Here is a 16,222-nt window from a genome sequence, read left to right as displayed (position 1 = left end):
CTCTAAGCTAAACAACCCCAACTCTCTCAGCCTGTCCTCATAGGGGAGGTGCTTCAGTCCCCTGATCATCTTCATGGCCCTCCTCTGGACCTGCTTGAGCAGGTCCATGTCTTTCTTATGCTGGTGGCATTAGAGCTGAACACGGTACCCCAGGTGGGGTCTCATGAGAGCAGAGTAGAGGAGGAGAATCACCTCCCTCGACCTGCTGGCCACGCTTCTTTTGATGCAGCCCAGGATGTGATTGGCTTTCTGGGCTGCAAGCGCACATTGCCAGCTCATGTCCAGCTTTTCACCCACCAATACCCCCAAGTCCTTCTCCTCAGGGCTGCTCTCAATCCACTCATCACCCAGCCTGTATCCATGTTTGGGATTGCTCCGACCCAGGTGCAGGGCCTTGCACTTGGCCTTCTTGAACTTCATGAGGTTCACATGGGCCCATCTCTCTAGCCTGTCCAGGTCCCTCTGGATGGCATCCCTTCCCTCTAGAGTATCAACCACACCACTCAGCTTGGTGTCATCTGCAAACTTGCTGAGGGTGCACTCAATCCCACTGTCCATGTCCCCGACAAAGATGTTAAATAATACTGGTCTCAAAATGGACCCCTGAGGGACGCCACTCATCACTGATCTCCATCTGGACATCGAGCCATTGACCGCAACTCTTTGGGTGCGACCATCCAGCCAATTCCTTATCCACCAAGTAGTCCATCCATCAAATCCATGTCTCCCCAATTTAAAGACAAGGATGTTGTGCAGGACAGTGTCAAATGCTTTGCGCAAGTCCAGGTAGATGATGTCAGTCGCTCTTCCCTTATCCACCAACGCTGTAACCCCATCGTAGAAGGCCACCAAATTTGTCAGGCATGATTTGCCCTTAGTGAAGCCATGTTGGCTCTCACCAATCACCTCTCTGTTTTCCATGTGCCTTAGCATAGTTTCCAGGAGGATCTGCTCCATGATCTTGCCAGGCACAGAGGTAAGACTGACCGGCCTGTAGTTCCCTGGGTCTTCCTTTTTTTCCCTTTTTTAAAAATGGGGGTTATCTTTCCCCTTTTCCAGTCACTGGGAACTTCACCAGTCTGCCACGACTTTTCAAATATGATGGATAGTGGCTTAGCAAATTCATCCGCCAGTTCCCTCAGGACCCTCGGATGCATCTCATCAGGTCCCATGGAGTTGTGCACATTCAGGTTCCTTAGATGATCTCAAACCTGATCTTCTACAGTGGGCAATACTTTATTCTCCCAGTCCCTGCCTTTGGATTCTGTGAGTTGGGCAGCATGGCTAGAGCACTTGCCAGTGAAGACCGAGGCAAAAAAGTGTTTGAGTACCTCAGCCTTCTCCATGTCAGTTGTAGCCGGGTCTCCCATTTCGCAGTGAGTGTAGGTGAAAGCAAATTCACCCACACTCACTGTCTTCTATACACATTACATAGCTGCAGGTTCATCCAGCTGACTATATCCAAAAAGCATGATGCTTTCCCACTGACTGGAATGGAGGACTGGACCTCTTCCCACTGCTGTTGTCCCAACACATGAGTCAAGGTCATATAATTTCGCCATCTGTAAAAGCAGCTCCCTTCCTTATCACAAAAGTCTGTCTAGATTCAATTAAGTTTTGTCCAGTGCTCCGGCACTTTGGATGAAGACAACCAATGGCATGCAAGCCCACTTCACAAGGATATGTGTGAAGTCTCTACAGGATAAAAGCAAGAACACCAAATTGCACAATTTCCACAGCTCCAGAGGCAATTTTCCATCCCATACCTTTAAACATAGGTCAAATGGGATATCTAAGCTGTTCAGTTTTAAAATACAGTAGCAGCCTCATTTCAACAGATTGGGAAGAACTCCAGATCAAACCAGAACTCAGCATTGTCCAGTCCACGTTCAGGAAACCTTTTTTCTGCAACTTTCAGATAAACTCCCTTAACTGATCAATGGACCACTTCAGTTTATGAGAAGCAGTTTCAGGATAATCTGAACTCCAGCTAGGGGATTTCTCACCCCATAACATTTCAAATACTCATTAAAGGACTTGTTGAAGGGAGGCATAGAAAGCTCTAACAGCTTCTGTTTTGCACTCCCTCCTCCCAACCTTCTCCCTTCTCCAAAATATAAGAGGCATGTTCGTGGTTAGAAGTTAAAATGAGTGGACTTCCTGAACACCAGAGCTATGCATAAAGCTATTTACAGTCTTGCCTTACAGTTTTATTACTTCTTCATGTAAAAGCAAATTCAAGCAGACTCGTCTTCAACAACCTAACTTGGTACAGAACAAAAGATGCTACAGAAACAATGTTGTTGGCACAATAGCAATAATGCAAGTGACCAAAGGAATTAATATCTGTAACAAAGTTTCTGAGGAACACAGCTCACAAGTAGTTTTGAAAAAGGTTTAATTTCAAAGTTGACAGTGAACACTGAGCTTACTTCATTAGCCTCTTGGCTTTTACACACAGCGTCTTCTACACATCTCAGTCACAAGAGACAAGAGTGGACAGGGCACTTCCAAAGTACTTACAATAATTTCATTAAGCTTGTCAGACCCATTCTGTACAGTTAAAAATCTCAAAAATGAATCTTTTATTTCAGTATTGAAAAGACAAGACACAAAACTGACTACAAAAGTGATTAAAGAATGTATTTAATCCAGATATTTCCAACAGTGCATCTAAGCAAATAAGAAAAGGATTGTAGTGGATTTTATAAATGCAAACACTGTAAAATACACTAGAGTATTCAATTGCAATATACCCGAATTTAAGTAATTTTCACCTGTACAGGAGAAGGCAACATAACCAGCTACTACTTCTCTGAACAGACTATAGACATTTCCATGCTGCCCATCCCCATCTATTCATAAGGCCACATGGTAAATAAATACCACAGTATTTAACAGAATAAATGAGCACATCTGACCTATAACCCTGATATTCTTGATGCTTCAGCCAATACCTTTTAATTAAAAACAAAACCAAAGAACATTTTACCAAAAGAAAAGAAATGAAAGTATTGGCTCTAAAGTCCTTACAAAATACTGTATTTCAAAACTTAACTAAACAGAAATACTTTCCCCGCCCTCAAAAAGATCCTTTACTGTCAACAACAGTTCTAAACCAAGAAGTTTCTTCTTCCCAGTTGCCTTGCACTCTGCTCAGGTACACATCAAAAAACATCAGCATCAACTACTGGTAACACTTTCCAGGCACTTTACTTTTTAATAGATCAGGCAAAACCCAATTTAAAAAAAAAAAAATCCACTTGTCACCTCAAATAACTTTCAGACACGGTACCAACGTGAACCACACCTGTACTCTAAGTGTACAGAAAAGCACTGAATCAGGTTTTTGTGACTTTGTTTTAAGCCATTTCAGGATTGATGATACAATGCAAATTATTTCCAAATCAACAAACTGACCTTTGTGTTTCAGACTCCAGCAAGAGTTGTCCCCTTCTTTTGTTAGAAAACAGAGAATAAAAGGAATAGTTATTCCTAGTAAGCTATGTTTTTATCTCAGACATACCCATAAACCCAGAATGCCATCGCTGGGATAGTAGCATTCTCTTGAATTCCAGTCCAGGAGATGCCTGTAGAAACTTATTAACTTTTTGCACTGTACATACTATTCCTTTGTACAGGTTTTTGCAGTGCACCATACAGAGTTATGTTTATATTCACACACATTTGGTGAGGTACTGCTTTAAAAAAAAAAGAGAGAGAGAGAAAGAGACTTTGAATAGAGGCTCCAGGCACAGGGTCCAATGTGCAAGGCACCATATCAATATAAAAGACAATCCAAACTACAAAGAATTCACAATACAATTAAACATATGCAGGCAGCATGTAGAAATTCATAAAGCTGCTACAAGCAGCTTGAGTATAGCCTGCTTGAGCAGAGCAAGTCTGACTCTTTACACGGCAAGTTTGCAATTATAAGAGCACTTTTAATGGTACCAATGTCTTTTTAATCAACCTCTCCCCCCATTACTCATACCTGCTCCTACATCACCCTTGACTTGTGCTGAAACAACTGTTTTTCTGGCTGCATAATAAAACAGATGATTGGGAAACAGATCCAAGGCAGGAGAGACAGTCCCACAGAAAAGGAAAGGGTATTTTTAACCCAGACCAGTTCCTCAGTGCACTTCAGCACTGGCCTTCACCAAGGGTTATACCAGCATAACAGAAAGGTGACACAAGGGCAAAAGCACTCAGGATAAAAGAAATGCTGGTGAAAATACATCAGCCTAAGTTGGTATCATGAGGGGAGTGGAGATAAGAGTCAGCGTTCACTGCTTTTATTGTGACACAGCCCTGACGCAGTTAAGAGGGGCAATCTGAATACCATTGCTCCTGGCAAATAAGATGATTCATAGAGTTTATTTATTGACACCTAAATTTGTCCTCCTTGTGACACCTGTGCCACTCTGCAGGTGGAACCCAGAGCTTGCTTTGGGATGGACAGGCTTTGCAAGTAGTTTTTAAGAGATTTGTGTGGTAGCTCAGGATTCAAAGTTAAAAATGCTACTGAAATTCAGTTCCTCAGATTCTCATCTGGTACCAAGATAACCAAGACACTTTTACACCTGTGCTGCTCTAAACTGTGTATTCTTCTCACATTACTCAATTTATGAACTACTTATACATCTTTTCTAGTCAACATCTTCAGTGATAAAACATTTTGTGTGACCATCATAAGCAGACAGAACATAAATAGCAAAATACATGCAGAAAATCATAATTAAAAAGACATACATCAACAGACACATGGAAAGCATTTTACTGCATGATTTTAGTTTAAAAAAAAAACAAACAAAACAAAACCAAAAAAACCCAAAACAAACAAACCACACACACACTATTCAAAATTTCCAGTTCAATGGTTAGCATTAAACACTGAAACCAAAGACAGGTAAATAAAAGAGACATCTGAGTTACTCTGGTGTCTCTCATCAGGGTAAACTTACATATTTAATTTCAGCTGAAATAATTTCTGTTACTTTTTGGATTTTAACTAAATATCAGAAGGATAGAAAAATTCTTAACTGCTACATCACTTGCAACTTTTCAAAACTTCTTGTAAATTGAACACGTGACAACAGGCTACAGAAAATAAAACTGTACTGCATGACCCTCTGGCTTCCATTTTCTTGCCTTTAAAAAAAACAACATTAAAAAAAGTACAATCAGGCTTAAAAAATGAATTATTTATTTTGTTAATGCTATGTTTTTGTTCTAATAATCTGATATTTTCAAGTAGTAAAAGGTTTACTTTTCACCATTTAGGCTGCATTTGCCCTCTGTAGATGCAACACTGAGCCTGGATACTGGAGGGAGGCCCTTGGGCAAGCACATGGGACCTGCTTGCTAGCACCGTACAACAATGCAGCGTAACTACCCCATATTTAAATAACATTTAAAGTAATTTTAAGTGAGCAGAAAGCTCCTAAAATTAAACCTAAAACAACCGTGAAGCTTTTGTGACATGCTTTAAATCTTTTTTTATGGCAACAGTTAGTGTTTGAATAGCCTCTGTTTGAGTTTCCCAGTACTTAGCTCCCATCCCTTTCTGCCTCGGGGGTGGCTTCCAAGCACAGAACAGCTTCCTCCTAAATATTCAGAAAGGCCTACCAGAACTGCTGTTTGAAGCATCCATAAATTGCAATAGAGAAAAATGTAATCAAATCTGTCAGTTTTCAAACTTAATATGTACTTGGGCAATGGGGAAACCAATGAAAAACTGCACCTCTGTGTGTGTGTCATCTGCTATGACTTCAGGAAAGAAAACCAGAACAGTGAAAAGCTGCTGTGAGGGACAGAGTAATAGTGAGAGGAATGGAGTATTTCTTCCTTTTCAGCTACCCAGGACTGGGGAAGTAGCTTAAAGCTTCAGACATCCACTAGTCTGAAATCAGTATTAAAGTTGGGCTATAAAATTATTTTTATAAAATCATGCTGTGCCACTGAAGATGACACCACCCCATCTATTCATCCTTGCCTATGTGCCATAGCTCTACTGAAAGGGTTAAAGCCAAGATAGACAAAGCCACTGCATCAAAATGCCTCCTGAAAAGCCTAGGGGCAAGGAGGATATTTAAATATCTTAGTCACTTAACTAAACAAAAGAAAGGCCTTTGGGATTTAGGGAGTAGTTAAGAATGGTTGTAAGAGAAGGGGGCTCCGGGATAATCCCATCTCAGACAACTGGGCCTTGGGAGAACAAATGCATGGAAGATAGGAAGTCACAATAGGATGACAACAGCCTTGAAGGACACAGTTTATGTGATGCTGGGACTGAGTTTGCGCAGAAGTAGAGGTCAATCAGCGAGCACAGTGAAGAAGACTACGAGCCTTCATCTGAAGACCCCCAAAGACCACCTGAAGACCACCACGGGAGACGACTGCGCATGCGGATCGGACATTTGCATATGTTAATGAATCCCAGGAAACCTCATGTTTATGTAAATGATTTCTCGGAAATCCTGTGAATATGTAGGATTTTATAGTATATAATCTCTGAAAGTCCACCAAATCGGTGGAGCACTTATGGTGGAGAATCCCCAGTGCTGCCCAGCGCTGCAATAAAGAATACCTGCTTAACAGTAACTTCGTTGCTATGGAGTTTCATTTCAGGGACTCTCTGAATACTCCGTTTCTCCCTTGGGGGGATTCGGACTGTGAGGAGAAGCATCCGTGAATTTTTGTATCACTACTATCCATAGTTTACGAATTGTCCTTAATCCACTTCAGACAAAGCAAGTCAAATTAGTTTAACCCACAGCTGGAAGCTGAACTATTTCATTTCAGCTGGGGCAGACCAGGGAGCTTGCACCAGCCTTCAGCAGGAGAATTACAGGGCAGCAGCCTCTGACAGCAATGCCAGGGCAGAGAGGTATCAGGGAGGGAGAGATGCCACCTGAAGTCTGCAAAACTAGATCCAGAATATGACAAACAAACATGATTTCAACAAACAGCTAGCAAAGATCCAGGAAGGGATCCTGGCTCCCTTCCACTTCCTGCACCTGAACACTGCACGGCACAGAGGTGACATCCTCCCACTTCCCTCACCACACACGCCTCCCGGGCCCATCCCTCCTCACCCCTCTGCCTTGCTCCGCATCTGCCCACACCTCCAGAAATCTGTATGTTAAGCAACTGGGCAGGGGCAGGCCCGAGGAAGAGATAAGTGTTAAACCAAAAGTACTAGGGAGAAGTAGATTCATGAGAAAGAGCAGGAGTACAAGGTAGGAAAAAAAAAAAAAGTTTCCCAGTTTATTGTAGCAGAATGAAACAAAGCCAGGAAGGGCACAGCATGGCAAGGGGAGCACACTCAGCACAGGCCATCAAGTTGTGTCACATCAGGATACAGAAACATACCTGATTAGTTCTTTTACTGGTATATAAGTAGTTGATAGGTATTTCATGGTACTCTGTGAGCTTCATAACTAGTCAAATTCTATTTGGCATGTATTACTTGACTAATGCCACGGCATCTTTCCCAACACATTCCATGAATATTGCTTCCTGTACCATAACCTGCCTTACTCTACCAGTAAATAAATACTATTTAATAGAAAGTTGATTGACACATTATAATGAAATACCATAAAGCTGCATTATTCCCAGCACTTGCAACAGAGGTGCTGCCTAGGAAGACTTTAAGCCTACGTTTGGCTAGGTTTTCATATCCTAGGTCTTTGTACTTTTCCTTCAAGCAAACATGTAAGTACAAGTGCACCCATTCCTCAGTGAAGCATTTTCAGGGTACGTCCACGCACAACAATGCTACCTCTACCCAAGGCAGCTCCAAGGCAGCCCGAATGCTTCCCAGGCAGCACCCCAGATGCTGAGCAGCAGAGTAAGTCAGGCAGCGTGCAGTTCCCAGGCTGCTCCAAACAACCAGAAAAACTTGTTCAAACTTCTCCCACATGGCAACATTCAGTACAGACCTACACGCAGGTCTGGGAAGGATTGAGTTACAATGGAGTAAGGAAGAGGGTATCCATACACAGCTATAAGGTTTCTGGTTTGTCTGAACAGCTTTAGTTAACTTATCTTGATTTCCTACACAAGCAAGCAAAGAAATCAGTAAGTTGGTCTGCAGCCTCACTACACCTTTTCAAGCATCACCCAGTTCTATCCTAGCAGCAGTGAGGCCCAAAACCCAACCAAAGTATCAACATACTTACAACTTAAGTATCGACGTACTTATAACACTCGAACAACACATGTGACATCCATGGTTGCAAAGGGCAAGTCCAAGAGACTGGCCCAATGCAGCCTCATCAGCCACACGCGCTGGCATGCACCTGCTTCCTCAGCTCCCAGCCTCACTGCTGCTGCTGCCAGTCTTTGGGGACGGACTCACCATGTGCAGCAGCAGAGACCTGTCTCCGAGGAGGAGGAAGGCAGCAAGCCAGGCAACCACCCCACTTTCAACTTGCTAGACAACCCCTGACTAAACATCATCCCTCCAGCCCTACATTTTAATATCGTCATCTTAACCACATTGGCCACACCTCTCCCCTGGCTGCCTCCAACCTTTGCCCCTGCTGAGAAAGAGGCCTCTATCTCTTGACATCTGGGCCCACTCTTCTCTCTGGGGTGTGGACAGGGGAAAAGGCATTTTTCAAGAATAAAATCCCTGATGCAGCCTCCTGTGCAAGGCAGAGGCCATCTCCATACCTCATCCTTGGTGTGACTTGTTCTTCAAGACAGGAAGATGAGCTCAGTGCATGTGGGGCACAGCCAGAGGGCTTAGAGGGACAGGCAGTGTGGGGAACAGCCAGAGGGTTTAAGGGGATAGACACCACAGGGTGTGGGGCACAGCCAGAGAACTTGGGGCCCAGGCACTGCAGGGTGTGAGGTGCAGCTAGGGGGTTTGGGGGAATAGGCACTGTGAGGCATAGACAGAGGGTTTGGGGGTGAAGGCACAGCAAGTCACTGACGGGGTTTTGGGGAGACAGGGACCACAGGGTGCAGGCAGAGTTTGAGGGAAAGGCACAGACAGGGGTTTGGGATACAGATGTGGGCACAGCCAGAGATTTGGGGAGACAGGGACTGCGAGGCTCAGCCAGAGGGTTTGGGGGAAAGGTGCAGCGGGGATGCAGGTGCAGCCTGAAGATGGAGGGAAGAAGCACAGCCGAGGATTTGCGGGAGAGGCATGGGGGGTGCGGGCACAACCAGGGAGTTTGAGGGGTAGGTGGGTAGGAGGCACCCCGGGGCCCAGCCCCATCCCTAGCCCGCCCAGCCCTGCGCGCACAAACGCGGGAGGGACCCCCCGCAGGAAGGGCGGAGGCCGGAGGAACGCGCACCCGCCTCGTCCCTCCCCAACACCACCCCGGACCCCACGCCCGCCACGCCACGCCACGCGGCCGCAGAGGGTAGTGGGCAGCAGGGAGGGAGGCGGCGGGCACCCGGTGCCCTCCCGCACCCCGAAGTTCCCCGCTCTCACTAGGACCACTCACGCGGCAGCAGCACGGCCCCACCCGTCCTCGCAGCCGCCGAGCAGCAACTGCGGGGCGGGGCGGCCCGGCCAGGCCAGGCCAGGCCCGCTCGGCCCCCGCCACCGCGACACCACCCGCCGCCGCGCTCACACCCACACTCGTACCCGGGGCCGTGCCGGCGGCACTGAGTCATCAGTCCCGCCGCTGCCTTTCCCGCCCCCTCCCGAGATGCGGAGGCGGGGTTCGGGCACCGTTTGACATTGCGCCCAGGGGCGGGCGAGTAGCCCGCGGCGGGAAGCCGTGTCGCCTTCCGCGGCCCCGGGGGCTGCCCCTTCCCCCGCGGCCGGGCTCCCTGGGGGACCGGGCGGGGAGGTCGAGGCTAAGAACAGAAAAAAGACAACTGATTTTCTCCCTGTTGCGATATCCACTGCTGAGGTATTCAGAGGTTTCTCCAGACGCCCCTAGATCTCTCACTAGCGCTTTCTGCGAGCACGGAGAAGTCCGAATTGCAGCGCGGCTTCTTGATGCTGAGGGATCGGTGGCAATTAAGGGTCACTCAAGGCAACACTAGGAAGATGGAATAATTCCTTGTTTAAAAAAATAAAGCAAAACTGGTGAGCTTTATCTCAGTACTTTAGGGCACACTCTCACCCCAAAAAGATTGCAGTACATATGTATGTTCCTCTCTTAGAAGCTATTTAGGATGAAGATAATGCTCCCCAGTGACTCCCATCTAGAGAAGCAAGGGGCACTATGAAAGGTGATGGGGGATTCCTAGTGCGTAAATAGGTAAATTTTAGTTTGTCACTTTAGTCCATAGAAAGCTATAAATTACAGCTTTTGAGATTGTTAGCATAGAGATGATAGCTTGAGTCAAAAGAAGAGGCAAAAACAAGTAGCAGGGAGAGGGTATGAAGGCAAAATTGAAGAAAAGAGGCAAACTCCTTTTATGATGTGCAGAAAAGCACAAGATGAAGGGACTGCGAGCTGATGCTGTGAAATTAATACACAGTCAATGTGTAAGTGCAGAAGGGGCCTCTGAGTTGGACAGCTCAAAACCAGAAGTTCGAGACCACAAGAAGCAGAACCAGAATCAAAAACTTCTTATGAGTGTGGCAATATTATGAGAAGCTGAAAAACAGATGGCAGGATGGGGATGGAGAAACATAGCTTGTAACAGAAATCCTGCAGAAACTCCGCATCACTGAGCAATTGATTAGGCTGGAGATTAGGAGAAGGACCTTGAGCTTTTGGGTTTGCTTCATGTTCCTGTTGGAATTGTTATTATGACAGGTGAGGAAATCCTGGGGCTTTTGAGAGGGCATCTCAATAAGATCACTGGGATTGCCCAAAAGGGATATGTAGGAATATGACAATCCATTGAGCAATACTGTGTGTCTCACCTAGGAGGGGAAAATCACAAAACAAAATTAAACAACCCCATTCTCCCACCCCCTTAATTTTCAGAAGTTGGAAACTTTTAATTGATTTCTTGGTTCAAAACCATTTTTTTAAGACATCAGCCAAGAAAAACTACAAACAGACCTTAGGAACCAGCACATCCCTGCTCAGACGGAGCCCTTGGGAGCCTTAAGACTAATAAGTCTTGACTTCTCCAGAGGAATGCAGCTACATGGCTCAGCAAGCAATTAATATTCCTCATGTGTTGTAATATCTATTTTCCCATGCCTGATAGGGCTGACTTGGCTGAGACAAAATGGGACACTGTGGTGCATAACAATAAAAAGTAAGTAGGTCACCTGTAGACTTCAAAATGCAAGGCTGTTGTTATTAATGGAAAAAAATAACAACAATTACCAGATGCAAGCTAACAGCTCTAACACATTCGATGCCAACAGTGTTAGTTAGCAACAACAGCTGCTACTTCTCTCTTTGGAACCCCATAAAGAGAGTAAGCAGCCTTGCCTTCTGTGTGCTTCAGGAGCAAAGGTAATTCAAATCATCAGGCAAGTCTGTGAGGGTTGGGAGAGGACAGAAATAACGGTTGACCTGTGTAGTAAAGATAAGGGCTGGCGACCGGAAGATCACGTGCTGTACGGAAAGAGTTAAGGGTCGACCCTCCCTTGTCTCCGCCCCTTATAACATGACACGCCTACTGCTGGGGGTATAAAGGTAAACTACTGTGCAATAAACATTGAGGCTGAACACCCACACTGTGTGTGCTGACTGTTCCTTCCCCAGCCCGGGTCGGCTGGAGATCCGCCGGTATAACCTTGATATGTAACGAACGCTACATAGTGGTGACCCCGGTGTGATCGGCTGCAGGCAGCAGCGATGGAGCTCGCGGAACTCGTAAAGGTACTAAAGTCAGTAGCGACGGAGGTGGGCGAGGATGGGGCGATAAGGAAAAGGCCCACGGGCGACTGCATCCAATGGATACTACGCCGGGGAGTGCTCGGCGCTCCCACAGAAGTTTTTGGACACCCCAAATTGGGGGAAAATACGCAACGAGCTGACAGAAGCGATCATAAGCAATGTTGGAGGAGCCCCCGCGCCCGGGGAACAGTAGAAAGGGTGCTCAAGAAGGGGTTTGCGGCAAAGCGGTGCTGGCTTGCCGCACATAGAGCGCTGATGGGGCATGAATCTCCTGGGAACGAAAAGCCAACGGGTTTAGTCTTGGAGGGGACACAGGCTGGCTGGGAGGGAGCACAGCCAGGGGGAGGCTGACCCAGACTGGCCAAAGGGCTATTCCATACCATATGACATCATGCTCAGCATATAAAGCTGGGGGAAGAAGAAGGAAGGGGGGGGACGTTTGGAGTGATGGCATTTGTCTTCCCAAGTAACCGTTACGCGTGATGGAGCCCTGCTTTCCTGGGAATGGCTGAGCACCTGCTTGCCTATGGGAAGTAGTGAATGAATTCCTTGCTTTGCTTTGCTTGCGTGCGCGGCTTCTGCTTTACCCATTAAACTGTCTTTATCTCAACCCATGAGTTTTCTCACTTTTACTCTTCCGATTCTCTCCCCCATCCCACCGGGGGGGAGTGAGCAAGCGGCTGTGTGGTGCTTATTTGCTAGCTGGGGTTAAACCACGACATTTTTTTTTTTGGTGCCCAATATAGGGTACAAAGCGTTCGAGATAACGACAGATTTAATTGGAATGTGCTAGATCGAAGTTATAGCTGGTATTGCTGTTTAGCTATTAATCGGCAGGTTTCTGTGCTTGCCACGGGGCTTGCTTGCCTTACTGTATATTAGAGTCTAATGCTCGTTAGTGGCTGCTTTTTGCTTTCGCTGCTTGCTGTACTGCTGAACTGCTTATCATCTCACTCTGCTGTGCCTGGGAACATTTTGATAACAGCAATGGCTATGTGCCTGGGCTGGCAGATGGCCAGGGCATCTCTGCTGTTTTTCTGTACTGCTGTACTGGACAGGCTGGAACTCCAGTGTGAACTCGAGTTGAAGGGGTGGTCTGTGGGGCACAGACGGGGCCGTCGTTACTGGGGACTGAGCCAACGGAGGAAGGGGAGGCGCAGGGAGGCCATGGCGCAGCGGGAACAAAGGAGTCGGGAAAGGTGTTCCCGTTACGAGTGGGGAGTCTAGAGCAGCCGCCCACGGAACCTTCGGCACCTTCTGCACCAGTGGATCCGCCACCTCCTCAATACCCCTGGGGCGAGTTGCAACAATGTGTGGAAAGGGAGCTGACTGATAGGTTGCTGGATTGGGTCCCGGGGGCCAATGTGGGATCCCAGCGGTTTTGCGAAATACGTGAAGGAAGATGGCGGGAAGGAGAAAAGGAGGGCAAGGCACCATCACCTTCTGAGGACGCCCCGTTGCATCCCAGGGATCGACGGGTGCTGGACACACAGAGAGCAGAGTGCAGGAAAAGATCTGAGGAACAAGGAGAACCGGCGTCACGGCTGACGACATCTAGGGGGGGTGGTAGGGCTCCCCCGGCACTGCCAGTGATACCTGAGCTACCAGAGGGACCCCTTACCCCTGGGGCAGTGGGAAAGCGAACTGGTATTACTTTGCAAGATGCTCGCTCTGTGATTGTTGCTTATCCTGTGTGTTCCAAAGGTCCCCTCTGGGAGGCAGGGGTAAACCCTCGAGGGTTGCAGCCCAACCAAATATGGCAGTCTGATGTTATGATTTATGAACCCTTTAATCCACGTAAGTATCTGCATGTCAGTTGATACCTGCAGTGGAGTTATTTTAGCCACTATGCATGCTAAACAAAATGCTCTCGCAGTTATTTTACATTGGCAGGACTGTATGGCGCAACTTGGCATCCCACAAAAAATTAAAACAGATAATGGAGCGGCATATGTCAGCAAGAAGACAAAGGACTTTTGCGCGCGCTGGGATATTGAGTTGAGTCATGGCATTCCCTACAACAGTACGGGCCAAAGCATTGTAGAACGTGCGCATCGCACATTAAAAGAGTTACTCGACCGACTAAGGGAGGGGGAAAAGATAAGCCCAGGAACAGGGGTTCCCCCTCCCCTTGGCCCTCCCTTATTTCGGGCACAGCATCTGTTGACGACGGCACTAATTACCTTAAATCATACCATTCGAGGGAACACCTATAAAACCCAGACTGCAACCCAGGCGCATTTCCGGCTCGATGAGAACGAAGGGCCTTACCCTTTGGTTCAAGTACGGGACCTGCAAACCCGTGAATGGAGGGGCCCTTATTCCCTCCGTTGCCTGGGACGTGGGTATGCGTGTGTGCAAACCGAGAAAGGGACGCTAGAATGGGTACCCAGTCGAAATATTCGACCCTATAAACATTAATCAATCTATTGAGTCTTATCTTGACAGGTTACCATTTCCCTATGCATCCTGATGGTGTGGGGGAGCAATGAGGGAGCCGCGACGAACTACTGGCTGCATTGGGCAAAATCCATGAACGTAATGGATGCGTGTCTGTATATGCCGGTTATTGGACAAGCCTCTACCTGTCTATTGTTCACCCCCTACTTCACTAGAGATAAGGAGGACAGTTGCTGCCACAAGTCAAACCAGAGCTCCACTATCCCAGGCTTACAAAACTGGAATGTTAATAACGCTCAAACTTTTAATAACCGGGCTCATAGACTTGTTACTTGTTCTTGACCTTGTTGTGCTATTACCCTGTCTGTTACGCTTAATTATGCGTTCTATGAGTCGTATATTAAGAAGTCTTACCACATATCGATTATTTTACGCGCAGCTTCCCCAGCAAGATCCAGAACTACTGGAGCTAAGGGAGGGGGAAATGTAGTAAAGATAAGGGCTGGCGACCGGAAGATCATGCGCTGTACGGAAAGAGTTAAGGGTCGACCCTCCCTTGTCTCCGCCCCTTATAACATGACACGCCTACTGCTGGGGGTATAAAGGTAAACTACTGTGCAATAAACATTGAAGCTGAACACCCACACTGTGTGTGCTGACTGTTCCTTCCCCAGCCCGGGTCGGCTGGAGATCCGCCGGTATAACCTTGATATGTAACGAACGCTACAGACCTGCTCGTGGCAGGTAAATGATTAACATACAGTTATATGCAGCAGGGGAAAGGCAGCATGAAGGAGACAGCTGTGCCCTGCACACACAAAGAAAGCAGAGACACACAGGAAGTCAGACATTTAAATTTTAAAAGAGGGAGCTAGCAGCAACCAGACTTTCTCAGTGGTTAGCACGTGAAAGCTGTGCATGAGATTTACTGTAAAAGTTCACTATATTCACTATCCAGGAACAGGGCAGGAGGGAAATGAATGTAGACACTGGAGACAGCTCTGCATTTTACAAGACGCTGAAGACTTAACTCCTGGTCTACGCTGAATGAATCATAGAATCATTTAGGTTGGAAAAGACTGTTAAGATCATCGAGTCCAACCATTAACCTAGCACTGCCAAGTCCACCACTAAACCATGTCCCTAAGCACCACATCTACACATCTTTTAAATAGCTCCAGGGATGGGGACTCAGCCACTTCCCTGGGCAGCCTGTTCCAATGCTTGACTACCCTTTCAGTGAAGAAATTTTTCCTAATATCCAATCTAAACCTCCCCTGGCACAACTTGAGGCCATTTCCTCTCGTCCTATCACTTCTTACCTGGGAAAAGAGACCGACCCCCACCTCGCTACAACCTCCTTTCAGGTAGTTGTAGAGAGCAATAAGGTCTCCCCTCAGCCTCCTCTTCTCCAGACTAAGCAACCCCAGCTCCCTCAGCCGCTCCTCATAAGACTTGTGCTCTAGATTCTTTGCCAGCTTTGTTGCCCTTCTTTGGACACATTCCAGCACCTCGATGTCCTTCTTGTAGTGAGGGGCCCAAAACTAAACACAGTATTCAAGGTGCGGCCTCACCAGTGCCGAGTACAGGGGCACGATCACCTCCCTGGTCCTGCTGGCCACACTATTCTTGATACAGGCCACACTGTTTTGGATGCAAGCCAGGATGCTATTGGCCTTCTTGGCCACCTGAGCACACTGCTGGCTCATGTTCAGCCGGCTGTCAACCAACACACCCAGGTCCTTTTCCGCCAGGCAGCTCTCCAGCCACTCTTCCCCAAGCCTGTAGCATTGCATGGGGTTGTTGTGACCCAAGTGCAGGACCCGGCACTTAGCCTTGTTGAACCTCATGCAGTTGACTTTGGCCCATTGATCCAGCCTGTCCAGGTCCCTCTGTAGAGCCTTCCTATCCTCCAGCAGATCAATACTCCTGCCCAGCTTGGTATCATCTTCAAACTTACTTAGGGTACACTCGATCCCCTCATCCAGATCACTGATAAAGATATTAAACAGAACTGGCCCCAACACTGAGCCCTG

The 16,222-nt window shown here is 47.1% G+C and overlaps 1 protein-coding gene and 1 long non-coding RNA gene across 7 annotated transcripts in view; one reads left to right on the top strand and one right to left on the bottom strand.

Moving 5' to 3' along the window:
- LOC104022974 (very long chain fatty acid elongase 7-like) overlaps positions 1 to 9,605 on the bottom strand; it is a 33,986-nt gene extending 24,381 nt beyond the window's left edge. For 4 of the 6 annotated variants that reach the window (XM_087762622.1, XM_087762623.1, XM_087762621.1 and 1 more), the window contains exon 1: positions 9,471 to 9,589. The gene's annotated coding sequence lies outside the window, so the exon portion shown is untranslated. Of the gene's footprint in view, positions 1 to 9,470 lie in introns of all 6 variants that reach the window. The other 2 variants (XM_087762618.1, XM_087762620.1) reach the window with 1 other exon arrangement.
- A 1,882-nt stretch (positions 9,606 to 11,487) lies between these two features.
- LOC148055194 (uncharacterized) lies at positions 11,488 to 14,830 on the top strand. Its single transcript, XR_015705864.1, has 2 exons — positions 11,488 to 13,783; positions 14,235 to 14,830. It is a non-coding gene; the product is annotated as an uncharacterized LOC148055194 (long non-coding RNA).
- The last annotated feature ends 1,392 nt before the right edge of the window (positions 14,831 to 16,222 follow it).

This window comes from Nipponia nippon, unplaced genomic scaffold (genome assembly GCF_047370975.1).
Source record: "Nipponia nippon isolate SJK-2023a ecotype South Korea unplaced genomic scaffold, ASM4737097v1 scaffold_26, whole genome shotgun sequence".
NCBI classification, from domain to species: domain Eukaryota; kingdom Metazoa; phylum Chordata; class Aves; order Pelecaniformes; family Threskiornithidae; genus Nipponia; species Nipponia nippon.
This window is presented reverse-complemented; position numbering and strand designations above follow the sequence as displayed.